General features: G+C 47.3%; 1 protein-coding gene across 4 annotated transcripts in view; it reads left to right on the top strand.

The window, feature by feature from the left end:
- LOC147750899 (src substrate cortactin-like) overlaps positions 1-14,954 on the top strand; it is a 144,394-nt gene that overhangs the window by 51,840 nt on the left and 77,600 nt on the right. The gene's annotated exons all lie outside the window — the stretch shown is intronic.

The raw sequence follows: 14,954 nt of genomic DNA on the forward strand, positions 1-14,954 counted from the left end.
GCTCTTAATTATACCTTTGCTGTGGGAGAACGGGTATTCACAAGTCTATTGATATTCTTTTTTGTTGTGCGCTTTGTTCTTGGTAAGTCACATTCTCTGCATACTTTCTTGGCCTTTCTGTTAAAATGACTAAGGCCCCTATCCCACACTAGCTGGCATGTTTCATGATAAGGGAGCTTCTCACCAATATCTCTTGTTGCTCAGCAGGCTGTCCATTAGCTCTTTTAGTTGTTTGTGTGATTTTAGAGAATCTAAGGTTTTCATGTTCAGATTATACATGTTTATGTTAAAATTGCTTGTCGTGAGAGCTGCTGTTCTATTTATTTTATTACCTGGGTATCTTAAGTGTAAAAACAGCGTAGAAATTTTAATTATGGTTTCCTCCTCTTATACTCAATGATCAACATGTTTCTGCCTTAGTACAGCATCTGTGTAGATGTGGTCCTTCTTCAAGACTATTTAGATCCCTTTCACAGCTATTTGTTTTCCTTAATATCAAACTTGTTGTATAGTGTGAGAAAAAATAAGTTGTGTAACCTGATCCTTTTTTCCTATTTGGTCTTAAATGGTCTTGTTCCGTGGAAACATAATGACAAGAGCATTTCAATTGAAATTGAAACATGTACTTATGCTTATACAATGTCTCAAAAATTGAGTCGCATTTATATCTCTTATGTATTAACCACCAGCACCCCCTTCCTTCCTCCCATACACGTGTCAACACTTTGGGCTGCATGCACGATGCTTCTTCCTTCGTAATGTTACACTCACCTAATTTGCAATGTGTTTGTGCCTTATGGTTAGGGAGGTGACTCACTAGCAACACTTTCCGTTTTTCTCACATTTTTAGCTAGTACCTATGTTCCCTGAATGGCCTTAACCCCTTGAGGATTAAATTGCTCACCTTTAGATTGGATTGTGCCTCTGCCCTAACGCAATGTAGCTCTGTCTGAATATCTTTGGTCGACAGCAGACACAAGTTTTTTTGTTATTTCTGCTCATCAGACCCTGTTGTTTCTCATACGCCAGCTTACTCTCAGTGATTGTGTCACATGATGTCATTGTAAGCCTCAAGCCCTGTGCTATGTGTCCCTATGTGTTAGTTTTCTATTCGGGCTGCTTATTGTGATCTAAAAGACATTCTGTTTGGTTTGTGTTCTTCAGAATATTAGTTGTCACTGAGCCTAAGGTCGGCTATACATTTCTTAATGATCTAAAGTACATCATCAGATGCCTCATTCTTAGGCTGCATGAGATATGTAGACCTGACTATATTGTGGTCAAGTTGTATAATGTACGGACTGCTTAAATTTGCTGGCTGGTATCCTATGTCCTACATAGATGAGGTCTGTAGTCCCTACAATTTGATATTGCATGTAGCATGGTTTATTTTTCACAAGGTTCCAAATTCTTTTCTATCAGCCTTGTTGCTAATATAGATGGATGGCGGTCCACTACTCTAGCATTATCATATTTATCCAAATAGAAAACAACTGGGTACCAGTACAACAGCCAACATATATATATATAAGGACTAGGTTTGATATTGACTGCCCTTAGTTTTGTGATTAACCTAGGGTGTTGCGAATAATCTCTTCATTCTGACCCATAATGTGGGTGGACAGTTTGTAGGTCAATTTCTGCTCTTTTAACAATAGTAGTTTGGTGATCATTGTTTCATTGCTTGTGGGTTTCATGTGATTGGTACTATTCAATAGGTGTGTTCTTGTGTGTTACATTTTAATATAATGTGACACCAATGTATTTATTATTTTGGCACATCTGATAGTACTTTGGATGGAATGAGAGTGCTGGACGACGAAAGTGAGATTTATCAAAAAAGCCCTTCAGATGATAATGTCTGAACATGAGGGTCTAATCCGAATTAAAACAGGAACCCTGAAGGACGCCAGTTTCTCTGCTTCCCTACGGACCTTTGCTAACAGCTAGCGGAACCCGCTCCGCGGGTCCCGCGTCGCAGGAGGAGGACAATCCAGGCTGCTTCCTGCTGGGCGGTGAGTGAGCGACAGGGCTGCGAGCTGCAACCCGGACTCAGTCTCCCAGGAGTCCCGGGTTGCTCAGGCCGTTCCAGCTGGCCCGCTCTCCCTGACCGCCCCGCCTCTTCCTCCCCTGTCAGCATATTTCCGGCTTGAGTGCACAGCTGCGCGGGAGCGCGCGGGAGGGCACCGGGACAAGGGCGGGACCGTCTGTGGCCGTCAGGGGCCAAAGGAGGCCGGGCTGGGCCATATCCCTTACCTTTTAATTCCAAATCTGATTAAGGTGATGCCCTCGCCAGCACCACGTGAAACTCCATTAAGGGAGGGGGGCAGCAACACAAGGACACTGGACAACTACTTCAAATCTTCCAAGGGAGACGCAGGCAAAGAAAACTCTCTGGAGAGACGTAGGGCGGAGCGGCGGCGCTCCATTGAATCCATGAAGAGCAGACCCTTGACAGAGATCATCCCGTATCCTATTTCCCAAGAGGAAGGTATGCCCCCTAATAGCTTAAATCCTCCGACTCTTGAGGATTTCCCCCTCTTACTTCGGGAAATTCCTAGTTCCCCTGGGTTGGTCCCTGGAAAGTCTATAGACACAATTCCTCCCATGACATGTGTTACCCCCGTTAATTTGGTTACCCAAACTCCCCCTTTGCATGCAACTAAGAAAAGCAAGCCAAAACAAAGTGTTGTGGTGGAGCTGCATAGGCCTCCACCTAGCAAACGTAGTAGGAAGGCAATGGGGGGAGGGGGAAAGCCAAACTATCCCATCTAGATTTTGGCAAAAAACATATAAACGCACTTCAATCTGGGAAGGACAATGAGACTGTGCCTACCGCTCTTCCCTCTAAGGCCCCCAGCTCCAATATAGCTGTTACCAACAACGACCCAGTGTCCAATACATCTAATACAAATCCCCCTCTCACATCTATAGGGAGTATAGAATTCTTACTTCGTTCCCTCCTGCAGCCCATTAGCGATAGCCTGAAAAAAGTGGAGATTAGGCTCACTCTACTAGAGACATCTCTTACTACCTTGAACACCTTAGTTAGTAAGCAATCCAAAAATATGGGATCTTATCTCCCCGCAGGAAACCCTCCTAAAATAGGAGCCCCACATGGTGCCAACAAAGTCCCCCCTCAGAGTGTGCCTACTTCCCCCCCCCCTGCAGCCATTAATGGCTATTTCAGTCCAGGTACCGCACAGTAATTCAACCAATAGGCCTTCACAACCAATAGACTCTGCCCCTCAAAGTTCCCAGACAGGGATTAATGGCGACCACCAAGAAGCCGGCAGCGCCCCTCTACTCTCCCCAGGCCAGCAAGCCCCAAGACCACGGAGACCAGATCTGCCGCCAGAAGCTAATAGTCTAACGGTGGTCCTAGCAGGTGCCCCCCAGCTAAGATCAGGGGAAAATGAAGACTACCAATCCCTAAAGAAAAAGGTCATTAAATGGCTAAATTGGAACCGACCCCTACCATCTCATTTTAATAATGAGATTATTATGGTTAGAAGGGTCCCTTGGTTAGGGAAGACCAGAAAAACAATAATAGGGGATTGCATTTTGGTAACTTTTAAAGATCCGGGCACTGTTCTGCATATCTGTGAAGGAATAAATAGATCACTGGATTCCACTATTCAGACCCTTCCAGTATCCTTCTTTTTCCCCCCTATTCGCATGCATCATTCTCCACCGCATGATGAGTGGATAAGGGTGGAACATAGACGCAGACACAAGGACTATGTACAACGCCCAAATCTCCAATTGCCGGACACACCCTATTTTCATTTCAACCGTTTCAATTGCTTGAATGGCTTGGATGGGGTTGATTGACTTTCCGTTCATAAGCCAATGACCCGAGATTGCGGCTCCTGCAGACTTTTCGAGCCATCTACCCCGATTGTTGGTAAAACCCTTGGTCCACTGAACGATCCAGTGTTCCTGGATGATGGCACCAGCAGACTTTCTGATCTATCTGCCCACAATGTTGACAATGCCTCTGGAATATTGAATGAGTCAATACTTGTGGAGAACGGCTCCAGTGGACTTTCCGAACCATCTGCCCCTACTGTTGGTAATGCGTCAGAACTTCCGATTGTAGTAGAGTCTGGAACCATCTCCTCTAACCCCTCTGGCACGGCAACTAACACCCCTGAACACTTGAGGCTAATTTGCTGGAATGTTGCTGGACTGGCTAATAAATTGGGTGATCCGGACTGGGCAAATTATATCGAGACTGGAGACGTATGTATGTTCCAGGAAACCTGGGCCAGAGAGGACTATGGTCACCAAGGCTACATGTCATTCTTTATTCCAGCGAGGTGGGAAGGCAAAGGCCGTCCGTCAGGAAGGCTTACGACCTGGGTCACATCTCATCTGGGCTGCGTGGCAACGCGGTTGTCGGCTAACTCTGAAGATATCCTTGTGGTTTCATTATCATGGCCCAACCAAGCTAAACTTGTGTTTATTAACATTTATTCTAGGCCAATGGGAATTGCAAAGGAATCACCGCCCATAGATGAACTCTCCAACTTTATATCTGACCTACCGAGTGATTCATTCTATCTAGTGGGAGGGGATTTTAATTCTCATTTCGAGCCACTCCCTGGCCTTCTGGACGGGTTATCATCGGAAGAAGAGGCCAGATGGGCAGTGCCTCTAGTGGAAGCTCCACCTCCGAAGGCTTGGACCCCACTAGCACTACAAATTACAGCCCTCACCCTAAAGTTCGGAATCAGAGCTTGCAATGGGCGAATGAAATCCGACATACCCAGTAAAACCACCTACAACAGACCGGGAAGAGAGTCCCTTCTGGACTATGTCTTGGCCCAAATAGTGAAGTGGCCGACAATCCAGGACTTTAGGGTGATGGAAAGGACCGATAGTGACCACAATGCACTTGAGCTTGACCTTGTCCACCCTGGCCCCCAAGCTCTTGTGACTAACGCGGAAGGGAACAACCCTGCGCTCCTCCTTGATAACAGCAGGAGAAGAATCAGGTGGGAGCACTTGGTTACAAGCAAGAATAAACTCCCCATGCTCTATGATGGGATAACTCCCATCTTGGAAACTGTGGGGAGCTTGGACACCGAGGCAAACAACAAAGACTCCCAGGGCAAATTGTACAAGGCTCATGAGGACCTCATAAAAGCTGCGGCACCTCATTTCACCTGTAGTTCACGAAAACCAAAAGGGGGGCGGCAAGGCAAAACATCATGGTATAACCTAGCATGCAGAAGGGCAAAAACAGAACTCCTCAGACTAATCAAATGGGTTCAGGGGGGGATAGCCTTAAACAAAGCAGGCGAGCTTACAAGAAACTCATTGCCCACGCTAAGGCAGAATGGGAGGAAAATCAGTGGGAAGAACTCACCAAGGCCCTAGCGATCCAAAACCAACGCCTGTTTTGGAGGATAGTGAACGGGGGGTCGGGGAACTTACAATCGGCACTAGAGCCTAACATTGCCCCAGGGGTGTGGCAGGCTCACTTCCAGTCCCTATACAGTTCTGAGCCGGGAGAATCTCCTGCTGCTATTGAAGTGGGCTGGCCGGACTATGAAGGGAAGCCAATAACGCTGGGCGAGGTCACCGCTGCCATCTCAGGACTGGCTTCTGGAAAGGCGCCGGGACTGGATGGTTTACCAGGGGATATGTTTAAACAGGAGCCCACTGTTTGGGCCCCTTACCTTGCCGCCCTTTTCAATGGAGTTCTTGGTGGCATGGAAATCCCTAGTACTTGGCTGGGGGCAGAGGTGGTCCCCATCTTTAAAAAGGGCTCGCCTCTCCTCCCAGCCAACTACAGACCAATCAGTTTAATAGACGTGGCACAGAAACTGTTTGGTAGGGTTTTGCTGAATAGGCTCCAGGACTGGATGGAGGAGGTGGGCGCCCTTAGTCCCTACCAGGTGGGATTTAGGAAGGGGGTATCCACAGTGGACCAGGTTTTCAGATTGAACCTAATCTATTGGAGGACAGCAAAATTCGAGGGCGGTAGTCTGTACACAATTTTTGTGGACTTACGGGCCGCCTTCGACCTGGTGCCCAGGGGGAACTTTGGAGCGTCCTGGCAGAGATGGGCGTTCCCCCGGACATCCTATTGATCTTACAGAGGCTGCACCACAATAATTACGCCTGAGTGAGGTGCGGGAGGTCGGGGGAACTGACCGATAGATTCCCCGTTGGCCGGGGGTAAGACAGGGTTGTGTGTTGGCACCGACCCTGTTTTGCCTCTTCGTCAACGGGGTAATCGCCCACCTGAATGCCACTGACTATACTGACGCCCCCAAATTAAATGGCAGCAGGGTGCCCGCAATTATGTTTGCGGACGACACCCTACTGCTATCCAAAACCCCTATGGGTATACAGAGGATTCTTGATTCCTTTGTGGCCTTCTGTACTGATAGGGGGCTAGAAATTAATGCAGCAAAAACCAAATTCATGGTTTTGAATCAGAGCCAAAAATTGCGGCCAAATCCGCAATTGGGAGCTGTACGGCTCGAGAGAGTAGCCACCTTTGAATACCTTGGTGTGACTCTCAACGAAACCATGACTTGGGGATCTCATCAGAGTAGGGCTAACCTCAAACTCATACAAACCACTGGGGGCATCGCCCGGATGATGACCGGTTCATCATACCGTCCATTGGGGGCACTAATCCAGATATACAAGGCCCAGGCTAGGGGAGCGATTATGTATGGGGCGGAACTATGGGGTCACACACCTTGCCGGAGTCTGTCACTAACGGAAAACAAGTTTATAAGACAGATAGCCGCACTCCCGCCCAGCACCCCGCTCCTCCCCCTGAGGCTTGATTTGGGTTTACGACCGTTAGCTGATGAAATAAGCCTGAGACCCATAGCCTCCTGGTGTAGGCTGTGGAGCAGCAATGATCTTGCAGAATATCGGGCGGAACTGGTCGAACTTCTGAATCACCCAAAAGCGCTCAATATCCCTTGGGTCAAAAACATCCTAGCCACTTGCATGGAATTAGGGCTCCCTGATTTATGGACTGAGCCGGCGAATGCCACACTAAACATCTCCAAAAGGTCCCTGGCTAATGTATACCACGAACACAAATTAGACAGGGCCCAAGCTACCCAGGCAGAAGGGTCCTTATCCTCCGTGTTTTTGCAAAGCAAGGATCTCTATAGGTTTGAGAAGGTACTGGATCCTATTTCCCCTGTACTGGCCAGAAAGCTGTTTCTCCAATGGAGATACGGCACACTGCCCTTCCGGTCTTTTACAAGCACCTGGTCATCGGCTCCCACTACAAAGCAGTGTCCGGTTTGTGATGCAACGGAGGAAACTGACTTGCATGTGGCTTTCTTCTGCCCAGCCTACAAGGTAGCAAGAAAATACTGGCTCCTCCCGCTGATAAGGAATATGGGTTGCAGGGGATATGCACCAATGTACAGGATTTTAAAATCTGATGTCTCTGGCCCAACTGTCTTTGCATTAACAAAATTTCTTATCAATGTTTGGCATACGCGTAACCATATTTTAAAGGCGTTGGGTCCCTCTTAAAAAAAAAATTTTTTAGATGCACAGTTTGTATAGCATTTCTAGCACATGCATTCCAATGGTTTTATCTTTTTATGAACTGATTTATCTGTGATTGTATGTGTGTATTGTGTATCTTTTATGGCCAAATGGCCGAAATAAAGATTGGAAAATGAAAAAATGATAGTACTTTTATGTTCTAGGATCTTTTCTCTGTTTATTATGTTTCATCGATAGACTGGGAGATTGTACCTTGAGCTCCTTTCTCCTGCGGCCCCATAGGTTTAACTTTACTCTGTGGCATTCACCACAAGCTTTTGATATACAAGGCTTCTTTACCAAAAGCTACTGGTATACAGGAGTTTAAATAACAAGCTTGTTGTGTTCTGGGATCTTAACAACAGGCTTTGGTTCAATTAGGCCTTCACAACAAGATTATGGGCTTCTGTGGTCTTCACCAAAAGCTTGGCTTTGGTAAACTGAAATCTCCACAAAAAACATATAGTATACTGGGGCCTTAACCTCAGGGTAATCATATCAATATATTAAGAACTTCACCACAGCCTTATGGTGTACTGTGCCTTTGTCAAAAACTAATTGTATGCTTGTGCCTTCGTTATAGAACTGTGGTAAGCTGGAGTATTTACCTGAAAGGTACGGCCCAAACGGACAGTACAATTTAAGCATCTTTATGTTTTTGTAAAGTGCTACATTTCTGACTTCTGCTGCCTTGCGTGAAAGTGGTACAAGATGATGACACGGTGCACTTCTTTGCACTGCAAATCCTCAGACACTGGCAATCTGCCCTACAACAGCCATCGCCCGTGTGCAAGTTCAGGATATCTGGTGGAAAAGGCTTGAGTTTTTCAGTCCTTGTGGCAAGAGCGGCTCCTGTGTATCTGACCAAGTGATGAGGGAGAGCTGTTTTGGATGCCATATTTTGACTTCCTGTCCGTAGTTTGATTTAAGTCATAGGCGGACCACAAGAGGTGTTTTTAGGCCCCTTCTTAACGTGAGGTAATCCTCTTCCAGTCTGATGGGCGTAGGAAGGGCATTCCAGACATTCATAGTGTACTGGAATCTTCACCACAAGCCTGCGATGCACAGAGATGCATCACCAAGGGCTTGTGGTAGACTGAGAACAATGTATCATTTTAAATGTTTCTATTTCACAACTTGAAGAGTCGACTAAGAGAAAAATTAGACTACTCCAGTGTGCCTTATCTTGCCCTGCCGAAAAGCACACTGTCTGTGCTTAAATTGGTGCAGAATGCAGCTGGTTTTCTACTTCTCAAATTTCCTTTCTTATCTCCATCACAGGCCATTTGCAGAGTCTGCATTGGCTCCTAATGCATAGTCCGATTATATTCAAAAGGGTTTGTATTAGCTTTAAAGTTCTTCATCATAGAAGCCCAATCCCTATCAAACAAATGTATCCTTGTTACATGCCACCCAGAGGTTTATTCTATTCTTGAGCCTTTCTTCTCAAGGTACCTACGATCAGAACAACCCGTCAGGGAGGCAGGGTCTACTATTTCCAAACAATTACTGCTTGGAATTCTTCACGCCTGGAACTCGGATGTGAATCCTGTATTTATTCTAAAATGACAGCACTCCAGAGTAATGTGACAAGGAAGATAGAGGATATTTGGACAATTTAGCAATAAAGTACTTCTTCCTGTATCAGCACAAGCTTACAATGGCCTGTATCAGCACAAGCTTACAATGGCCTAAGACCTGTGACAGTTCAATTAGGCTGAAGGAAATCAGAATACAATTATTTTTAAGTTGTAGGCAGGTTAGTGCATCCGACTGGCGTTCCACCCAAAAGCTGATTTTGCTATTTAAATTAATGATATAGACATGTTATCCTTGGTGAGGGAGAGGATCAGCTGTGTGTCGTCGGCGTAGGAGATGATGTTGAGGTTGTGTAGTCTGGCGATGTGGCTGAGGTGTCCAAGAGGCCATTGATTGTGCATTCTAGATTGTCAACTATTGTGCCCAGCTCCTGTACATCTTTTTGGATCTCTTTGAGATATTCTTTTAGGTTGTCTTTGTCACCACCTCTCTTTTTATTTACATATTTAAGAAAATGGTGTATAAATTTAGAAGGCGCATACATTTCGGCTCCATCTAGGGTCAAGCACCAACCTCACACACAAGAGCTTCCAGGGTTCAATTCAGAGCAGGAGACCCACCTCTCTGCAATCAAGTGGCGTCTAAGAGGCAGACTCTCTTTGCGGACCTTGAGGACTACTAATTTGTCAACGCATTGTCGCCAGACTTCAAGGCTTTTTTCACCTGGGGGTCTGTCTGTCCTTCTTCCATAACAGCAGTGTGAAATTGAGTTGTGCAAACGGGCCTCAATGCAGACATTCTCCTCAGTTCATACTGTCCGTTCTTAGCGAGTGCCCCTGTGTGCCCCAGATAAGCTTCTGGGTGTCCACGCACCCACCTCTCGACTCAGGCTTCTGTGCGCATGTATTGTGTTGGTCCAACTGTCTCTCGAGTCCCTTCTCCTCTGTCCCAAGCCAGCACCTACCTCTCCACCTGACACCGGTTGCAGGACTTCAGTGTTCCTCTTGCCTTTTCTCGTGTGTCGGGCTGCTTGTGTCTCCGGAGCCATGGCCCCGGCACAACATCTTTTCAACATGGCGGCCAGCAACCAAAAGCCTCAAAGAGGCCACTATACCACTATGCTCGGACAGAGTGCAGGTTTTAAGAATCATTATTACCTCACCAGGTGAAGAATATGTTTTAGAGATAACCTTGCATAATCTCTAGTCTTTATATTTAGCTCAACTTAAAATACATGTAAGATTGTGTCACATTATTACATGAGTACTATAGAACACTGCCAAATACATAAACAATATTGTTGGGAAATAGTGTATTGATATCCCACAATAATTCAATCAATCAACTTCTTCTCCTCTCTCATTAATTCGACAGAAGGTTGAACAGGCCACTCTCTTTTCTCGTAGAAGCTGCAGTAATTCACTTTTCCTGACTTAGGGCTTGAGCCCCCTCTCCGTTCTCTGTTCCCCATGTGCATAGTCGATGGACACACCTACATTGACTTCTCATACACACATTGCCACAACATTCAGATACACTCTCTCAGTCGCAGCCATTTCTCATTCATGCTCCACTTACTTCTCTTGCTTCCACTCCTCCTGATTCCACTTCCCTCACTTCACCTCCTCTCACTTACGCTGACTCCCTGGTACTAGGGTCTAAGCCACCGGGCCTGCAGCTCATGCAACTCACACAGCCTGGTCAGGGAGACCTGCAGTAATGTACCACCTCCTTGAAGGCCCAAGTTCGCACTCCTGTGTTGCAATATGAAAGACTCCAGGGCATCACTGATGCCAATGGGGAGGATGGTTGTGTGACCAGAAAAAGAGACAAAGGCTGAAAAGGTATGGCACTGGGGACGGGTGCAGCGTGTAGGGTAGAGGGATGGGGCCAGTGGATAGCTGCAGGAGCTCAGAGCGGGCCCACCAGGAGAGAGAACCCATCCCACTCAGCATCACGCACAAATGGCATGACATTGCATAATGCACGTTAGTGGAAGCTCTACGTACAGACCGGTACTCACCCAAAGTGTCATTGTTTGCGAAAATGCACAAGGCAAGCCAGTGGAAGCTGTAGCACGGGGGAAAAACAGGGACAAAATACCGCCTCCCCCTTGCCTCCACTCATAGTCAGATGCACCCCCCAAGAACATGGAGGCTACCTCTACGGTAATCCCTCAGGGCGTGGCTATCATTTACTTCACAGACTTTCGCACTTTTGCAATCCTCATTAAGCTGTAGCAGCATTTAAGATTTCGAGAATAAGGTACACTCAAACTCAATAGTGGCTACAATCTAGCACTTCCGAGCAGACATCCCTGATCACTTGTTACAGTTTACACCCCCACGTGCAGTGACTAAAGGCGCCTCGCGGTTAATGTCTCAGTTTAGTATGAGCTGCTTCTCGTGTACTTGAGTCACGCAGGCAGGCTGAGGCGCTTCTCGTATGTGCCCTTATGTCATTGTATATGAGGCGTTTCCATTCTGTTTCTCTTGCGTCTGTGTCCTTGGTGTGAAGCGGGTTCTCTTCATGTCGTTCCGTAGTTGTAATTTGAGTTTGCTTCGGCCCGGCCTCATCCGCATCTTGAGTCTCTTCTCGTGTGGTACATTGCATTGGGGTCTATGTTGTGGGTCATGTGACGTGCGCGGCACGGAAGTAGCAGAATGTGCGCACGCGGAATGCTGAGCGCGGCTGGACACGCGCGCGCGCTGCTTGTGGCGACTGCAGGAAGAGGAAGTGCGGCTTTTAGAGAAGCTGCCTTATTAGGGCCTGCGGAGGCCAAGTGACGTGGAATGTGGTCTAAGTGGTGTCAGTGTGTCTATCCTATTTTCAGGTTCCATTTAGCAATACACTTTACAGCGCCGGACGCGACAAAGCGCTCGTGTCTGACACAAACTAGTCAGCCGACCTGTTTTTTTTTCACAGCGCACAAACCATGCCAATTACAACCTACCGTTCGCGTAGCATCGCATGACACCTCCTGAGTTTGAAATGTTCGGGTGCCCACTAAAACACCAAAGTGGTAGACAGCGAAGAGGCCCCCACCACTTGTCCAGCAACCCCCGAGAGTGGTGGGACACGCAAATGGGTGGTGGTCGGGTCAGGGCATTGAGTGGGATGAAAAATCTAGGGGTCCAGATACATAAATCAAACAGTGACGTTACACCTGCAACAAGCCAGGACTATTGGCTTTGTCAATGGTTGCATAATATAAATAAGCAATAATTTACGGCTTCGTTGTATATAATATTGAAACTGCTTCAGTTCTGAAATGATGAGACTGTGAAAGAACTATAACGAGTCTCTTTGAAAATACATCAAAGGCAGTGAAGGGTGGTACTGCTGCAAAGTTAAGATTTATTTTTGTCATCTTGAAGGTGAGGGTAAGAATGGAGAGCGTGATAGAGACCCGTCTCAGCACCTGCTTTTTAGAACTGCAGTTGCTGAGCATCGGCAAGATCCGGCCCACTTAAAGCCCTGGGGTGGGTAGAATCATGCGCAGTCAATCTATCAATAAGCATTTGTATAGGGCAGCACTGTCACCCCTAGGGGTATCTAGGCTCTGAGGATGCGACGCTTCAGTAGAGGTGCCAGGACAGAAACGAGCAGAAAAAGGGAAAATAAAAGCCAGAAACTAGCAGAGAGGAAAAATGAAGGTGAGAAACTAGCAGAAAGAGAAAAAAAGGTCTGAAATGAGCAGGAAGGGACAAATAATGGGCAGAAACAAGCAGAAATATGCAAAATAAAGGTCAGAAATGAGCAGAAAGAAGACAAATAACGGGCAGAAACGAGCAGAAAGCAAAATAAGGGTCAGAAACAAGCAAAAAGAGGCAAAATAACAGGCAGAATGAGCAGAGAGTACTTACTCACTCCGCTGGCTCACCTCCTCCGTCCTCTGCTCAAGTCCCTCAGCACTGGAAGCTTGAAGCAGTTGAATTCTCCGCACCAATTTAAGCACTGCTCTCATGCTGCTGATAATGTTCAGCAGCATGAGAGCAGTGCCAGGATTGGCTGGAGCGGGCTGCCTCGATGCTCCTACAGGCACTGTGTGCCTGCTCTCAACCCAGTTGTCTGAGACAGCTGAGTGGAAAGGTAATCCCCAATACACAACCCCCCTCCACCTCCTGTGCCCATTACCGACCCATTTCCCTGCTCAATTGTGAAATTAAAATCTTCACCACAATCCTAGCTAACAGCCTGAAAAGAGTGCTACCGACCTTTGTCCACCCCAATCAATGTGGCTTCAGGCCCCAAAAGAGCACACAACACTGTGTTCGGAGGCTCCGCATAGCCCTAGCCCACCGGCACTCCTTATCGCAAGGCCTCGCCCTGCAGCTTATCAACACAGTAGACTAAGAATACCTCCGTAAAGTGCTGACCCACGCTGGCCACGGCCCACGCTTCAGAGCCATGGTCGATGTGCTCTACCCTTGCCCCTAAGCCCGGGTCCAGGTAAACGGAATCCTTTCAGATCTGTTTCCCATTAAGCGTGGCACCAGGCAAGGTTGTCCCCTGTCCCCCCTCCTCTTCTCCTTGGTAATGGAACCACTAGCCCAACTCATTTGATGGGATCCGCTATACAAGGGATGGAGTTGGGACATCAGCCATGAGGACCGCATCGCTTTATATGCGGACGATGTCCTCTTATACTTGGCAGACCCAGCGAGGAGTGGCCCCGATGCCTGCATCTTCTATAAGCCTTCGGATTGGCCCCAGGGCTGAGAATAAACTGGGCTAAATCGGTGCTGGTCCCCATGGCCCTTGTACAAGACTGCTTAGACTGGCAATCGACCATCCCTCTTTGGAATCTAAGCTTTAAATATTTGGGAGTGTGGGTGGCACTGCACCCGAGCTCATATGGGCCCTGAACCTACAACCATTGCTCCGGAAGACTAAAGCCGACCTGACCACCTAGACCCATGTGACGCAACAAAGCGTGGTATCTCCAAGACCAAAACTTCATCCAGGCACTAAAGACACAGCTCCAATCCTACTTCAATCACAACTCCGGAACGGTAGCCCGAGTGAGCACGCTATGGTCGGCCATTAAAGCTTCGCGAAAAACTTGATTAGACAACGGGAATGCAAGCGCCTCTCCCTTATCACGAAACTAGAAACCGAATCCTCCTACCTAGATCAACATCTCTTCATTGACCCGTGAGAAAACATTTCTTGTCGGTTGTGCCTCGATCGGCAGGACACTCGTCTACATTCCTTAGAGCCAGCCAAGCTTCTCTGGTGGGCAACGACAGCCAATATCTACGGTTGGGGTGATAAAAAAGGGAAAATGTCGTACTGGTTAGCCTCCCATCATTCGGCCAACAGAATAGTCCCAGAGATTAGTGAAAACGCAGGCCATAAGCTTCGAACCATGCCCGATACTGCACGGACCTATGCCCTGTACTATAAGGAATTATATTCTGCACCCGCGGGCTGAGGAGAGGCAACCAGAGACCGTCTTCCTCATGAGGTCGCCCACCCATCACTCTCCCAGGCGGATGCCCTAACACTAGACAAACCCATCACAATGGAAGAAATTGTGGATGCTCTCTCAGGGCAGAGCCCATGGAGTACCTGATGAGTCTTACTTCTACCCCACCTATTCTATTCACCCTCTTTGAAGACGCGTGCCACCTGGGCTCCTTCCCTGAAATCAGCTCTGTATTTGAAGCCTGTCCTGTAATATTTGCAACCAGAATACTGTCTTAGCACAAATGATCTGCTCCATTAATTGTAATACCACAGATTTGTGCTTCGGATGCAGTGCAAAAATGTCTATCGCTGTTTCTGCACTGCAACTAATTTGTGACCCAACCTTTTGTATGTCGCACCCATAGTCTTGTCAAAACAACCATGCTCACATTTTTCGGGTGGGG

The sequence above is a fragment of the Lissotriton vulgaris genome, chromosome 1_1 (assembly GCF_964263255.1).
Source record: "Lissotriton vulgaris chromosome 1_1, aLisVul1.2, whole genome shotgun sequence".
Lineage (NCBI taxonomy): Eukaryota > Metazoa > Chordata > Amphibia > Caudata > Salamandridae > Lissotriton > Lissotriton vulgaris.